Genomic DNA, 17,555 nt, shown 5'->3' with positions numbered 1-17,555 from the left:
ATAGATCAATACTGTGAATGCAAAAAGTTCCAAGTTTGAGGCATATTTACTCAAAAGGATCTCAAAGCAGCTGATGGCAATGATTTTTACCTAAAACCCAAAATAGCTGCTACATAGTCAGTTTGATATGTATCAACAGATATTTGTCAGAGGTAGAAAAAAGATATGTAGCTATTTGCTGGTATTCTTAAGTATATCTCCAGACTTTATAAAATTCTTTTTAAAGCCATTACTTTTTGGTTTTCAAGTTAGGAAAGTAAGCAACAAGCAATAACAAATTGATAGCTCTTTTGCCAATGTATAGATTTATACAAAATCATTTTTTGTTCTTCTTTGATGACAAAAGAAGGGTTATAACCCACCTTCACCATTCATATTTGTCCTGGTCTGAGAACTCTCTCCTATCAACTATTGTTTGGGATAAATATAATGACACTTCTTGAATTTTTAGTTTTACTATGAACTAGGAGCAATATTCTGGTTGCTACAACAAGAACAATTTTGTTCTAAATTATGGTGATTATGCTTTTTTTTCTTTAGTAAAATATAGTAGTCTGCAATTAAAGCAATTCCTTATATTTTGTAGTGATATTAATAGTTACTTAAAATACATTCAACATCAAATCTTTATTCTACCCCCTACCTTTTAAATTGTACACATACACTATGATGTTTGAGAGCTAATAACTATAGATATTATAGACTTAGACTTTATTGTAATATTCATTTAGCTTCCATTATACTCATTTTTAAGATTACCATAAGGTGATAAATATTTGTCAGTTGCATTCATCAGATTGAAATAGTCACAAATACAAATATACAAATACAGAATAATGCAATTAATACATCCATAACGAAGGCATAATGTATAATTCAGTATCAGTATAGTGAACCTGTGGATGCTTTGGAAATTGTTTAAAAGAAATACTTTGGATCTTGTATAAGCATGGGACTAAACCCTTCTTAATCTAAATCATTTGGAAAGCACACAAATCAAAATTCATACTGTATATCTGTTCAAGTCAAGAATTATTTATTCATTCATATGCCACATACCTTGTGCAGATACAGGATTTGTATGCTTCCTTCTGCTATAATTATATCCTTGATTTCTGCTTCTCTATACCTGCTGGCAAGGAAGAAAACAATCTTGGCAGAGTTAATCCCTTTCACCACTCCAGTACTCCTCCTTTAGACTGCATCAAGATCAGTCCCACTCAGATGATGACTTATCAGGTAAAAAGGGAAAAATAAATGGCTGGTTTTCTGGAATCAGTTGGGCTGTCACAAAGACATCATTATATGAAAAGAAAAAGAAAGATTTTGTTTTTGAAAATGGCTATATAGATATCATATTCTTACATGCAATTCTCAACTTACAACCATAACTGGGATCACAATTTCCATCATAAGTTGTTGCAATTACAAGACAGGTCTGACCCAATTTTATGACAACTTTGATGATGGCCCTTAAATCAAATCACATGTTCATCAGGTGAATCATGCAATTGTTAAACAAATTCAGCTTCCCCCAATAGGCATTTTTTTTAAACAGAACTCAGCCAAAAAAAGTTGCAAATCACAATTATATGACTGCAGGTTGCTACAACTGATTCTAAATACAAGCCAGTTGCCAAGCATTTGAACTGAACACCCCACATAACTGCTGGGTGGGGTTATAGTTGCAAGTACAGATCCTAAGTTGCTTTTTCCAAGGTTATTGTAACTTTCAACTGTCATTAAACAAATGGTTGTAACTCAAGGATTACATGTATTTCTCACTTTTAACCACACTAAAATCTTATTATTTTGCTACAGTCAATAATTTAAGTGTGGTTCTAATCCAGGGGTGTCAAACTGCCGGCTGGTGGGCTGGATGCGTCAGGCCAAAACTGCACCCACCCCATTACTGGCAAAGGAAAAAAAGTTGCGATACATCATGACACGTCACGTGAGGTTGCGAGTTTGACACTCCTGTTCTAGTCTATTTGTATGAATTAAACAGACAAAGGACTTATTTAAAGATATGATATTAATAATTATTTATACATCATGACAATCAGTTTTAGGTACAATTAAATATCATTCCTAATGTCTGAATATTCTTTTATTCCATTTAACTGTCCTATTAAAATCAGTTTGTCAGGGACCTTTTCCCAAAGTCCACTAGTCAGCTAGAACAGCTCACGTGTAATTTGAACTTCCAGGTCTTCTTTTGCTATGGACACAGGTTTAAAAAATGTATTCCAGATGTCAGTGACTTTATACTCACAGCTCCCTGAAGTGAATTATCTAAATAATTATTGAGCTGATATTGGACATGAGGATTGCCTTATCAATGACCTCTCACATGCTCTTACTTGCCAGTCTACTGATCAACATTTATAAAATTGCAAGTAACTAAACCTTTCCCCTTCCTGATTTTTTTTTATTGAAAATTTTTAGATTTTACAAAACAATACAATTCCCTTCCCTGAACCCCCCCCCCAGCCCTACCCTACCCTCCCCCTACCTTCCCAGAGCTGAATACAGGCTTAATTAATTTTTTTTCAAAAAGTCTTAAAACAGATATAAACCATAAACAAGTCTAAATACATTAATTAAACAAGTTGTAAAATAGTTAACAATAATATATGTATAAAAAGACAAAAATACAAGGAAATACAAGAAAATAGGAAGAAAGAAAAAGAAAAGAAATAAAAAGAAAAAAAGAGAAAAAAAGTCTATAAAGTCTATAAAATATCTTAAATTTTAAATATAGGTTATTGAAAAGCTAAATAGTATTTTTTTATATCCAACTTATATTATATAAAGTCTATCCATTTTTTCCATACCAAAAAATACTTCTCTTGCGATTGGTCTTTCAAGAAAGCCGAAATCTTTGCCATTTCCGCCAAATAAGAAACTATAAAAAACCACTCTTGCAAGGTAGGCAAAAATTCCTTCTTCCAACATTGCCCTACTAACAACCTTGCTGCTGTAATTAAATTTAACATCAATGTAGTCTCTTTAGTATTACAATCAGAAACAATACCTAACAAAAACAATTGTAGGGTAAATTTTACCCTTCTTCTAAAGATTCTTTGGATATTCCACCATATCTTAATCCAAAAAGCTTTTATATTTTTACATGACCACCAAATATGATAATAAGTAGCATCCAAACATCCACATCTCCAACATTTAGGCTGTAAGTCAGGATACATACGAGACATTTTTTGTGGATCAAGGTGCCATCTATAAAACATTTTGTAAAAATTTTCCCTTAAATTTTGGGCTTGTGTAAATTTAACATTCCTCACTCCCCTTCCTGATTTTTGAAAAACAAGAAGTATTTAAACTTCTTCCACTGACAAGTCTGCTAAAATCAGAATTACTTCCTTATTAATACAAGGGGGATAGAATCAAGATCACGTGAAGTATTAATACCACTCTTCAATGCCTTGGTAAGGCCACACTTGGAATACTGCATCCAGTTTTGGTCACCACGATGTAAAAAAGATGTTGAGACTCTAGAAAGAGTACAGAGAAGAGCAACAAAGATGATTAGGGGACTGGAGGCTAAAACATATAAGGAACAGTTGCGAGAATTGGGTATGTCTAGTTTAACGAAGAGAAGGACAAGGGGGGACATGATAGCAATATTCCAATATCTCAGGGGCTGCCATAAAGAAGAGGGAATTAAGCTATTTTCCAAAGCACCTGAAGGCAGGACAAGAAGCAACGGGTGGAAACTAATCAAGGAGAGAAGCAACCTAGAACTAAGGAGAAACTTCTGACAGTGAGAACAATTAATCAGTGGAACAACCTGCCTCCAGAAGCAGTAAATGCTCCAACACTGGAAGTTTTTAAGAAGAGACTGGACAGCCATTTGTCCGAAATGGTGTAGGGTTTCCTGCCCAAGCAGGGGGTTGGACTAGATGACCTCCAAGGTCCCTTCCAACTTTACTACTATTACTATTACAATAGTAGTCAATAAGTTCTATTCTATAGCTTTCTTGGAAACATCATCATCTGCAGCCAACTGTGGTGACCCCCAATGATGACCCCATGCAATGATAGCCTTATGGAAAAGCCAAGATGCATCCCAATGTCTAATGGAAGGACATAGTGTGGCATTTGTGTGATGACATCATGGGACATGTTTTGTCAGTTGCTCCCCTATGCCCCTTCTGATGATGCCCTTGCATTTGGAAGATGACAGGCTAACAACAAGAAGACTAAGTTACAAAATAACTATTAGACTTGATTCAGAGATAATCTTTTTATCTTTGCTTTTTACTGCTTACTAGAAAATCAGTACAAAATATGCACATTTATAAATATTTATAACATTTGAATACCACTGAATACAAGAGCCATGGTGGTGCAGCAGTTAGAATGCAATATTGTAGTATTTGCATTTCACTGCCTGGAGTTTGATCCTGATCAGCTCAAGGTTGACTCAGCCTTCCATCCTTCCAAAGTCAGTAAATTGAGGACCCAGATTGTTGGGGGCAATAAACCGCTTAGAGAAGGCTGTAAAGAACTATGAAGTGATATGTAAGTCTAAGTCAGGGGTGTCAAACTGCCGGCCCACGAGCCATGTGCTTCATAGCAAAACCGTGCCCACCCCATTGCTGGCAATGGCAAAAAAGTTTTAATATATCATGTAATGTTACCCCTAGTCTAAGTGCTATTGCTATTTTTTTACCTCAGTATTTCAATAAACACCACTTGAATCTCAATCTCTCTCTCTCACACTGGCTCTCTTTCCCATATGTATGTACATTGTTTCTGCTGCTTTGTCTCTTTTTCATTACGAAAGATCCACCTGCCATGCCATGCCATTTAGTCTAAACTATGCTTGGAAAGCTAGTTTGATATAGTGGTTAAGACACTAGTCTAGAAACCAGGAAACTGTGAGCTCTACTGCTTCTTAGGCACAAAACCAACTGTATGATTTTGGGCCAGTCACTTTATCTCAGCCCTGGGAAGTAGGCAAAGGCAAACCACTTCTAAAACATTTGCCAAGAAAACTGCAGAGGCTTGTTCAGACAATCACCAGGAGTCAAGTGGAAGGAAGGAAGGAAGGAAGGAAGGAAGGAAGGAAGGAAGGAAGGAAGGAAGGAAGGAAGGAAGGAAGGAAGGAAGGAAGGAAGGAAACACACCAATATAGTTAATAGTTTACTTTCAGAAAGCAATCACAATACTTGCTATTCTTAATACATTGCCTGACACATGATATTCACTAAGAACCTACAGACTCTAAATTATTAAAGTAGGCAGCTACATGGTTTGAATGGAGCAATGTCTCCCTTTAGCGTGTTAAAGCTCCAAAATTACTTTTCTTGTTTAACCTCAATCTGCAGCATGACAGATTGCAAGGAATCTGACACACCGGACTATAGGAATACATTTGTGTATGACACAAGAACAGGATATAAGCTGTTTGTTCAAAAGAAGTTAGGAAAGGGGGCATTCTTGATTCCTGGAATAACATGTGTATTAGAACATAGCTGTAATCCATTCCAGTTTTCCATTTCACCAAATTTTTTGATGAGAGAGAGAGAGAGGGAGAGAGAGAGAGAGAGACAGAGACAGAGACAGAGACAGAGACAGACAGACAGACAGACAGACAGAGACAGAGATTGTACAATACACGTACAAACCCATGACAGAGTTACACAGAAATTGAAAGACCGGCTTCACAACTGAAACATATGGTGAAACTGAAATATTCCAGATTAATATAAACTATTATTTTCCTGGCATGTGAAAGAATCCTTAGCTAAAAAGCAATAGAATAGTAACAGGACATATGGTCTTTAACTAAACATACATATAGAAAAATGTATTTCAGCACTTGATAAAATGCTACAAATAAGATAAAAGGAGATCAAAACAACAGTATAAGTAAAGATAGTTTTCTCTTTACTGAAAGGCAAAAAAATGCAATAAAACATAAAACAGATTTGCTGCATCTTACATTACAATTCAGATCCTGGATACTTCATCACTGTTTATGCTCAAGAATGGAGATTTAAATAGGATCTGGTTCTGTTTCAATAACTTAGATTGACTATGACGTGATGGGCTTTTGTTAACAAAAGAGGCAGAAAAATATCCTATTCTAGAAGCAACTAAAAATCCATCAGTCACCTGGGGTGGACTGTTTTAACGTCTATTCTATAAACCACCTAAAATTAACTAAAGAGTAATTTACCCGGTGCAATAGATTTCCCGCAGTCTGAAATCACACAAAGAAAAGAAAGAGTCTGATCTATTTTCAAGGTGAATTTATCTTAATTGTTAACTATACTATCTTGAATTGCTTCTTAAAATTTACTGGCCACGTTATTCTCTGTTTAATACTTTGTTTGCTTAATTTTGCTGGTTATTGCATTGTGTGTTTGTGTGTCTATACAGTATATATGTGTGCAAGCACACACACAAACACTTTATTTTGTCAGGCACATACATTCCCACATACAGAAATACAGAATAAAATTACTGGAACTATACCAAGTGAAAAACATGTGGATTGTTTCTGTATATACCACATTAGGGAAATGAAAACTGAAGGTACTCCTCCCCCAAAACCAAAAAGAAGTTAATACATTCTAAAAATTAACATAGGGACAGTTACATTTTACTGAAACATTTTCATTGTTTGTTTTCAAGATATCATGCAGGTAGAATGTCAGTGGTATTTCCTTTTCCCTTCTGATTTTTTTTCTATGTCATTATTGATTTTTAAATTGTCCACTTGACAGCAGAGATTGTTGTTTCATACTCATTTGCAAGGCACTCCAAATAAAACAGTATTATGGCTGCAATAAACATTCTACTCAACAGAATAATGGTACTGGGCTATCAAATTTCATTGAGAACCTCAATCTTTTTATGAAGATAACATAAAATGAATGTAAATTTCATGCTAACAATGGAGATAACATGACATTATCTTTATTGAATATCAAGAGTATCCCAATATTTGAAGAGTTTTAGTTTATGTAATGAACAGAATATGTTGCAGAATTCTTTCATATAATATAAAGAACATGGTCACATAATATACAAGACAGTAAAGATGACACTTTTTTACTGCTAGCAGGTTTCAAGATCCTGCTTGAGAAAATTATTCTTAGAGTCATAACTACAAAGGTTATAGATTGCTTACCAGACTCTCTGCTCACATAGATAAGACTGAGAATGAGAATACTCTTAAGCAGCCACAGTCATACTCCACTGTGAGCCCATTGCAATTATGGAGTTGAAAATGTGACAGTATGAACACAAATTTAGCCTTGGCTTTTAAGTGTAACTAGACCCCAAAACAGAAACAAATTCCAAGTGGAATTCATAAATTATTAAGTAGCAGTGACTGTTTTATTTCTGAATCTAACCATATTTATGAATTCTGGAATCTCAACATCTCAGATATAGGGATGAACAAGCAATTATAGCACTGAAGGGAAAAAAATGCCTATTGAGGGGTTTGTTTTTTTGGTACTTATAGAATACTGTATACTTTTCAGTTAGGAGCCAGCCAATATATTTTTTCCCCCTCAAGATTGATATTATTTCGGTTGTGCACTTTGATGGAAACACAACCAATTACACACATTCACAGACATACATATCCCATGTAATATAAACTCTGGCTGTAAACTAAGCTTAGGGAAAAGTCAACATGTTCTGCTTCTTCAAAAGAAGGAACTCCCCTCTGCTAAACTGCACAGCTATTAAGAACTTTAAAAATGCAAAGTACACATGGTAGAAATAGAAATGAGCAGTCTAATGGCTTGTAATGTAATCAGCAAATTTTTAAGTATTATTTGGAAGTTTTTGAAAAGATATTTTTTGAACTATGCATTCCAGGGATGATATTGTTGCTAATGATAATAAAACCTCTGCATAACACAGATTGCAAATAATGTGTCTCAAGAGAAATATTAATCAGAACCTATTTGGCTCCTAATTGAATTGAATGTTCATGTGAACCAAATAAAAGTTTTGGAAAAGCTTGTGGGCATTGCAATCTACCATATTATAAGTCTATGCATAAATTCCAAGCAATGTTATTTTCAGATCCCCGAAGGAGTTTTCAACTGTATCTTCCTTTTCTTTCTTATTTTTTGAATTGAACCAAGGATTATTTTTAAGAAAAAAAAATCTATATTATCCATTGAGCAGCATCATAATTGTAAGGGTTTTTTTTTCTGAAGCATTTGCTCTATTATTCCCCTTGACTAAATTGGCACCATATACTCTACATTTTCACCTTTTTTTCTATGGATTATATTTTACATTGACAGGCCTCTGCTTCTTCAAACACCTATTCATTAGTTGGGTTTTCTTATGGATATAAAAATGGAGGTAAGAAAAGAAAAAAGAGAAACAAGAAAAACAATTCTATCAACAACCTGCAAGAAAGATAAAAGCTGTAATTTTTGCTTCTGTAGGGGTCAATGAAAGAGTCTAAGATGGAGTTCAGTAGCCATATACAACAGTGACACAGTATGAGCTGACTTTTCAACAAATCTAGAGGAAAAAACAGAGGAAAAGAGAAATTCACAAAAAGTGAGAAGTAGAAAGATAAACATTTAAGCTAAAATAATTAGCTGAGTGATCTATGAGAAAGCGTAAAGATTTCCACAATCCTCTTGATGGAGCAGGACTCAGCACGGAGCAGATGGACTTGTACAAAGAAACTCCTTGCTGGTTACAAAGAATAGCCCTTATGGAGGCCGTGGAATAGCTACACACTGGGAAGTCAGGAAAGGTCAAGCTTTCAAGACTGCAGGCTAAGTGAAGTACCACATGATAAGACTGTATTTGGGGCATGGGGAAAGGAGAGTGGAGAGAAGAATGTGTTAGTATTTTGCAAAAGAAAACTGGGGAAAAAAGCAACATTTTGGTTTGCTTCACATGCAAACAAAAGGCATTTGTATCCAGATTTTCTTCTACAACCCGTGCAAAGATTTGATCATCAGCTATATATCTGGAGTACAGTGAAATCAGAAAAGGAGTGTGGCTGTGCAAAATGGGGTGAAACCTAGAGAGGTTCACCATGACTTGAGGCAATGAAAAACCTACATGAGGGTATCTTAGGATACTTATTAAGCCATAAGTGAGATATTCATCAACTGTGAGCTAAAACTTTCAGTGCAATGTAACTGAACTGCTCTTCCCTCCAGGACATATATAATACAAAGGCATTTCCTTTCTCTTCTCCAAAATAATAATAATAAAAAAGCTTATGGCACCAGCATTTTTTTTTCTTTAGCCTACATTCAAGCATAGTTGTCATCCAAATTTGAATGTGATCAAAATAATTGGAAACAAAGGACCCAAACAATGTGGGCATACAAATCTGCATAATAACAAAAGACAGACAAAAACAATGCTAATGAAGGAGAATATTTGTAGCTCAGGATTGAAATGAGGGGTACTTGGTGCTCTCTGAGTTTGCTTGTTTTCTTACAGATGTTTCATTACCCTAACTAGGTAACATCATCAGTGCTAGTAAGGAGTGCTGTTTGCTGTCAGTTTATATTCTAGTGTCTTGCCTGTTTGGGTGGGTGGGAGCAGTCTTAGGGATTCTTTGGTTGAGCTGTTTACTCATGGTTCTTTGGCAGTTTCTTGACTGAGGTTGCTTACTTGATTGTTGGTCTGAAGGTGACCTTGAGTTAATCTATGCTGATCTGAGTGCTGATTATTGGTGGAGAGGTGCCAGTCTTTTTCTCTTTTGGGCTATTGACTGTCTCTTTTGCATAATCTATAGATGTTGTTAATGTCTATGTGTCTATTGATGGCTGATTTGTCGGAGTGCCAGGCTTCTAGAAATTCCCTGGCATTTTGGGATTTGCTCCCAAAAGATGCAATTACTTGTAAGCACTGAATTGGGGACTGGCAGTTTGAAAGAAAGAAAGCAACAGTAGCAGCATTTTTTCCCTGCTTAAGAATCTAAAAATATCAGTTACTCCTGACAACCTACACAGTACTAAAAGCATCAGTCCTAGGAGTGGGCAGGTGGGAAGGAAGTTGGATAGTAGAATGACTGAAACACTTCTCCTCCCATCTATAGCCATCCTGCACATATAGATAAATATTGTGTAAATTATTTCTAAATTACTAATCTTTTTAAGTCAGGAAACATTAGTGTTCTTAATTTTAATTATTACATTTTGTAAATTTTCATTAAGACAGATAAGCTTTAGATGTGTAGCTTCCGGTCCTGTTTACAAAACTACAACTAACTCTGTCAGATGAGTGTATATATAGATATATATCTGTCAGATGCGTGTATATATAGATATATAGATATAGATGAGAGAGAGAGAGAGAGATGGATATGGATATTCAAAATTTTGTGGCTGACAAAGAGTTAGTGGGAGACTAGTATAGCTGTTTCAGGCTCATTAGCCCTCATCAGCTAGTCACACCCTTCAGGGATTTGAACCAGGGCAGCTTGCATGTTAGGCAGCTGTATTACCCTTTTGAGCCACAGGTTTCCCCTGACTCCTGTCAGCAGAAACCAGGGAGGATATATATCAAAATTTTAAATTTATAGTGTTTTGCAGGCAGACCATCAGATAGATAGATAGATAGATAGATAGATAGATAGATAGATAGATAGATAGATAGATAGATAGATAGATAGAACCATGCAATATTTTGCAAATATAGGTAGGTAGGTAGGTAGGTAGGTAGGTAGGTAGGTAGAGGTAGAGGTAGAGGTAGAGGTAGAGGTAGAGGTAAAGGTAGACAGAGACAGAGATAAAGGTAAAGACTTTGGAGTGATTATAATCCCACTAGCAAGAACTAAAGAAAAACCCCATGGGGCTGATTATGGAGGAATTGTCATTGTCCAAATTCAGCTAGTTTAGCACTTTGTTTTATCAAGTTTTTTTAATGCCCCCCATCCTGCCCTCAAACAAGTGGGGCAACTTAAGCCAAGTGAATTTTGTGTTGTTAAGAGCTTCCAATAAGTGTTGTCTCAACAGTAGAATGGTACCTGTATTTCTATACTTTCCTCTGCTATGAAAGTGAAACATTGATGAACAGTACACTGGTGTTTCTGCCTGTAATTTTCATGGTTTTAGGATGAAATGTAGTTTAAAACATCTTAAACTTGGCTTGAAAATTGGGGTTGTCACAACTGAGAGAGATCAGAGAATGTTTGAATCCTTAATAAGAAAGGCAAGGGAGTTTCATTGAATGTTAATATTCGATGCTAATTCACTGTGTTAGGAATTTAATTCTAGATTTTTTAAAAATGCAATAATTTCATTCCCTACATGTGTGTCATTTTATTGTCAAATCCACTAAAATCAATACACCTATAATAGAAATATAAAAATGATTGTATTTCCCATGGCAATGTGTAATTCCAGATGAAAGTGAAAATTTAAAATGATGCTCAGGCAAGGCATGGGAAATCTGTACTTTTAAAGGCTTTAAAGTGATTCCAGAGGCTTCAGCTTTGATTCTTGCAAAGGCACTAAGAAAAGGGAAATAATCCTTTCCTCAATCCCATTGTCTTAATCTAAATTGGCTTTGAAGCTTCTCTAAGCCTCCTGAGGGGGAAAATTCAGGCACTTTACCAATATCTACATTTTCCTCCTTACAAATCTAGTGGAAAACCATCATGTATTTTAAGTACAAAACATATGATACTTTATTCTACTCAAATTCAGAGAAAATGTCAAGATTGAGAAGTTCCCGTTATGTAACCCTGATAAATCTTGCTACAAGAAGTTGAGAAAACTGATTTTATTTTAGTCTACACTTAAGGTATACCTAGGCTTAACATTTCAACTGCTTTCAGTTTTATGTTCATGCCAACTTGATTCAAGATTGGTTTAAGGAAATCCTGCGTAGGCTGATAAACTTTGGTGACAGTTTACAAGATATTCAGATCAAAGTGCAGATTACCACATCTCCTGCCATTGAATAAAGTGAGGGGATAATTGGTTGTAGGGATGTCATTCATTTTTCCTCTAGAGGAATGGTTGCCAGCCAGTTCTGACAATGAGGTAAGACATAAGTCACAATTTCCTTGTTAGTGAGCGATTTATACCTACTTACACTACATACATAAATACATCTAGGGCAAGGATCAATATTTTTCCTATCTATCTTGGCAAACACGTAGATTATTGTTATTATCTGATAGGCACAGAAGAGGCCTGTTTGGTAATATTTTCAGTAACAAGGAGCACCTTTGATGAATGTTTCTATTTTTGGGGAAGTAAAAAGCAGATTCTCCATGTGGAATGTTGATTCTGATAAGGATCAGTTCCAGCTAGCTGCAGGTGAGAATTGCCTAGAAAAGTGAACTCTAGTAACTTTGAAAAAATCATTATAATGGTTAAAAATTCTTGAATATTAAATTAGCCATTAATAAGATAATACTAAGAATATTATGAGAAAAAATATTCCAAACTCAATATGTTTGAACTGTATTTAAAGTTATTTCTCCCCTTCCTAAGGGTCTTTCCCTCTTGTACCTGTGGGAGACATATCCTTTACATATGCATAAATAAAAGATATTTATTTACCTTTCCAGCTCAGATGCTATTTTGGCCAGGGGCACAACTGACTAAAGAACCCAACCATTATTTACAGCTTTGAGGTAATCCAAACAAGAAGCACAACAATGAATACCAGCTCTGTCATTATTGTTAGCTTATATTAACAGTAACTTGCAAATCTGAAAGTATTTCTCTATCTTCTTACATTTTCTGAAAAACTAGAAAGGGTCCCTTTTGAAATGCTTCCTATATCAGCCACATCATTCTGTGAGCTGAGATATTTTGCAGGTTGTCCAGTCTGTGGATCTTCTTCCTTCGCCTAAGGTCTTTTCTACCTATTATTGCACTTATATTTTGAGAAGGTCCAGATCCAAAGGAATTTAAGGCAGATGTGCACCCCAGACAAGCAGTGCAATGCAATCCTAAATTAATTTATTCCCATACAGTTCCATGGGCTTTACTACTAAGTAAGTGGGCACAGAATGTCCTTTGTATTATTAAGCAGATTGCTTGGAATAAAGCACAAGCACACATAAATACTGTATGTGGCTTGGAAAGTGAAAAAACAAAAGACAGACTCACCACAATTTAACTTGCAGAATTAGAAATGCTTATTGGAGTTCAAGTCAGGTAAGCAGTTTGATTTTGTGAAAGTGGGTGTGGTGAGGAATAGACAGCCAAGTGACTCCTGCATGGAGTACTTAAATTGCTGGCAAAGTATAGTCAGTGAGAAGAGCTGTGTTGAGATAGGAGTGGATGACTGATTGTGTTTCACATTTCTCTTTCTCCCCAATCTCTCAAGGAACCAATTCAGGTCTTCCTAGAACCCAGTTTGAGCATTGTAGAAAACGATAGGTGACCCAAGCTTTATTTACTCAGTTACAAAAATGTGGTTTAAATAGTTAAAAAATATGGCAAAAATAATCTTAAAATAGCTGCAGCTAAATAAATTATCTGAATGTGTTTGGCCATATTTCTTCTCAGCAGATCCAGCTTGAGGCAAGTAAAATTCTCATGTTTCCCGCATAGAGTTGCATATTCCAGATCATTACTCAGACAATGTCTTTCTCTCTCCCTCTCTTTCCCTTCATGTAACCATGGGGTAAAAAAGATAGGGAATAGGGAGGAGTTTGGACCTCTGATAAAGTTATAGATAAGGATCTCCTTTTATTATGATACTTGCAAGGCAGTTGTTTAAATGTTTATGTCACATCAAACCCCACAGATTATACTGTGGAAAGGCAAATGCAACTCTTTCCCATCCAAACATTGCTCAGTTTTAACAATTCCTTTGCAGGACTAAGAAGTTCCTTTATGTTACTTCCCAAGCTGTTTTGGATTGCATGGTTCAAACACATCCCAGTTGTGTGTGTGTGTGTGTGTGTGTGTGTGTGTGTGTGTATAATAAAAATAAAAGCTCTACCATGATAATTGAGGTGACACTTATCTAAAAATTAAACCTAACCCTTTACACATTGCAGTGCCTTGAAAGTTATGGAGGAATATGGAGATGACCCTGAAAAAGGGAATTCAGTGATAATTATATAAACATTTATATATCTAGCCTTGATAGACAGGAGGAAGCAAGGGGAAAAAAGATCAAGATGTTATCTGTTAGTTTTCTTTAGTATAAAAAGAGAGAGAGAAAAAAATCTGTTAGGCTTCAAGGTTATTGTTATTGTACACTCTAATAAGAAAGGAGAGTTTCATTAATTCATGTAGTGTCCATCTGGTCTGGCTCAGTTGCTTCTCTCACTTCTGATAACTTGGTGATTTTGTGGAATGTCTTTAGTCTGTTCAGTCAGCTTATCAAATGAGAGGAAAAGATGATGAAAAGAAATATGCAGTGTGGAGAAATTCTACAGCAGATGCCTACTTCTGTTCTGTTCTTTTTTCCAATTGCCTTTGGATTTTGATGCAGTGTTCTAATCCTGAGGACATTATTCAATTATTGTAGAGAGGGATGGTTTAAATTGCCACTAGTGTGTTTCTTGTTCAATTCTACCCTTTAAAAAAATAATATTAAAATTTGAGCAGGAGAAGCTAATGTAAACGAAATCTGGATGCTGGACCTGCATGCCACACAGAAGTAATAATAATAATAATAATAATAATAATAATAATAATAATAATAATAATAATAAAATACAAAGACCTACAAATAGAAATAGAAAGACTGTGGCAAAAGCAAGCAAGGTAGTACCAATAGTCATAGGCGCCTTGGGTGCAATCCCAAAACAACTGGAGCACCACTTGAACACCATTGGCATGGACAAATTCGCTATTAGTCAATTGCAAAAGGCGGCCTTACTAGGAACTGCTTCCATCCTGCGATGATATCTGTAATACCATCAAACATCCACATCTGCCTATCCCAGGTCCTAGGTAAGGACTCGATAGGTAGACAAAATGCCAAATCCAGTCTGAACATCTGGCTGACTGTGCGATGATCCATAATAATAGTAATAATAATAATAATAATAATAATAATAATAATAATAATAATAATAATCGCCAGCCAATTTGAATGTTCAGTTGACTGAGGTTCATGTCTAATGAATAAAAGATAATAATAATAATAATATTAATAATACAAAGATTGATGGCACAATGGAAGACACAATTGCAGATCAATGGTGAGAGACTGGGAGAGGTTAATATCAAGAGAGGAATATTTCAAGGAGATTCATTGTCATCATTACTATTTGTTATTGCACTGTTTCCTCTGTCAACAATACTGAATAACTCAGGCCATGGCTATCAAACATCAAAAACATCTACCAGACTATCCCATCTCCTTTGCATGGATGATCTGAAGCTGTATGGAAAAACATCATCTGAAATAGAATCGCTGCACAACACTGTCCATATATATAGCCAAGATATTGTTATGGAGTTTGGCTTGGACAAATGTGCCACACTTACTATCAAACAAGGAAAAGTAGTGAAAACTGAAGGAATCAAAATGTCCCACGAAAATAGCATTAAGAGTCTGGATGAGGAAGATTACTACAAATACTTGGGTATCCTTCAAGCTGACAATATCAAGCACACTGAAGTCAAGAAAAAGATTAGAGGTGAATACATCAAGAGAGTGAAGAAGATCTTAAAGTCCAAACTCAATGGAGGAAATACCATAAAGGCAATCAACACCTGGGCAGTTCCAGTCATTAGGTACACAGCTGGAATAGTGGACTGGACTCAAGCAGAACTAAAAGCAATGGATAGGAAGACAGAAAAATAATGACAATGAATCATGCCCTTCATCCACGCAGTGACATTGACAGACTTTATCTACCAAGGCAAATAGGTGGGCGTGGAATGCTACAAGTACATCAGATGGTTGAAGAAGAAAAAATGGCTTTGGAAGAATATCTGAAGAACAATGATGAAGATGCACTGAAATTAGTATAGCAGGAAGGCTTACTGACTACTGGAGAGACCAAACTGGCCTACAAGAAAGACCAAATGAAGAACAGAATAGAGGCATGGGAAGACAAGCACTACATGGCCAATACATGAAAAAAATAGCTGGGAAAGCAGATAATAATAACCTGGCAATGGCTAAGAGCAGGAAAATTGAAGAAAGAGACCGAGGGACTAATTCTGGCGGCACAAGACCAAGCCTTAAGGACAAATGCATACAAAGTCAAAATTGAGAAGACAGCAACAGACAGTAAGTGCCGCCTATGCAAAGAAGCTGAAGAAACAGTGGACCACCTGGTAAGCTGTTGCAAGAAAATTGCACAGACTGACTACAAGCAGCGGCATGACAAAGTAGCATACTTTGGAAGATCTGCAAAAAATATCATTTGCCTGTAAGCAAAAACTGGTGGGATCATAAAATAGAGAAAGTCACAGAAAATGATAAAATTAAACTGCTCTGGGACTTCAGAATTCAATTAGACAACCACCTGCAACATAACACCTACAAAGACCTACAAATAGAAATAGAAAGACTGTGGCAAAAGCAAGCAAGAGTAGTACAAATAGTGATAGGCTCCTTGGGTGCAATCCCAAAACAACTGGAGCACCACTTGAACACCATTGGCATTGACAAATTCGCTATTAGTCAATTGCAAAAAGTGGCCTCACTAGGAACTGCTTCCATCCTGCGACGATATCTGTAACACCATCAAACATCCACATCTGCCTATCCCAGGTCCTGGGTAAGGACTCGATAGGTAGACAGAATGCCAAATCCAGTCTGAACATCTGGCTGACTGTGCGATGATCCATAATAATAATAATAATGGTGGTGGTTGTGGTGATGATGGAAGGGATCTTGGAGGTCATCTAGTCCAACCCCTGCTCAGGCAGGAAACCCTATACCAATAATGGCGAACCTTTTAGAGACGTAGTGCCCAAACCGCAACCCAAAACCCATTTATTTATCGCAAACTGACAGGGCCGCATCACCATTATGGTGCCCTCAGAGGGAGGGGCAGGGAGGTGTCTCTGAGTGCTGCCTCTGGCATGCAAAAACCGGGGGCGCAAAAATGGCCCACCATGCTGCAAGGCGTAAAAACAGCCACTGTGATGCCATGGGATGAAGATACAAGTGGCTGTACCATGCAAGAATGGGGCAGGGCTACTGAGTATCAAACAGGTGCTAGCCCCGCTCCATTTGCAGCACATGCATGCTTGCAGCCCCATGCATGGATGCATGCATGTAAAATGCTTCCCCCTCCCTTTTCTTCCAGTCCACCAATTGACAATGGTTGGTGACCTCTGCTCTACCACCTCTACTCAAGCTTGCTAGTTGGCCGCTTAGCCTCCTTTGTGCTAGGTGGGGCTCCTGCTCCGGGTGGCAGTGGTGGTCTGATGGACCTGCTGCTGGCGGTAGTGGTGCGCATGCCAACAGAGAGGGCTCTGAGTGCCACCTCTGGCACACATGCCATAGGATCGCCACCACTGCCCTATACCATTTCAGACAAATGGCTGTCCAGTCTCTTCTTAAAAACTTCCAGTGTTGGAGCATTCACCACTTCTGGAGGCAGGTTGTTCCACTGGTTAATTGTTTTAACTGTC

General features: G+C 36.6%; 1 long non-coding RNA gene across 1 annotated transcript in view; it reads right to left on the bottom strand.

The window, feature by feature from the left end:
* Positions 1–1,085: 1,085 nt before the first annotated feature.
* The window catches only part of LOC120309466, a 29,393-nt gene continuing 12,923 nt past the window's right edge, over positions 1,086–17,555 (bottom strand). Inside the window, exon 4 of the long non-coding RNA XR_005557087.1 lies at positions 1,086–1,284. This is a non-coding gene — a long non-coding RNA (uncharacterized LOC120309466). The remainder of the gene's footprint in view (positions 1,285–17,555) is intronic.

This window comes from Crotalus tigris, unplaced genomic scaffold (genome assembly GCF_016545835.1).
Source record: "Crotalus tigris isolate CLP2741 ecotype Arizona unplaced genomic scaffold, ASM1654583v1 scf7180000018018.2415403412:4055106, whole genome shotgun sequence".
Classification (NCBI taxonomy): domain Eukaryota; kingdom Metazoa; phylum Chordata; class Lepidosauria; order Squamata; family Viperidae; genus Crotalus; species Crotalus tigris.
This window is presented reverse-complemented; position numbering and strand designations above follow the sequence as displayed.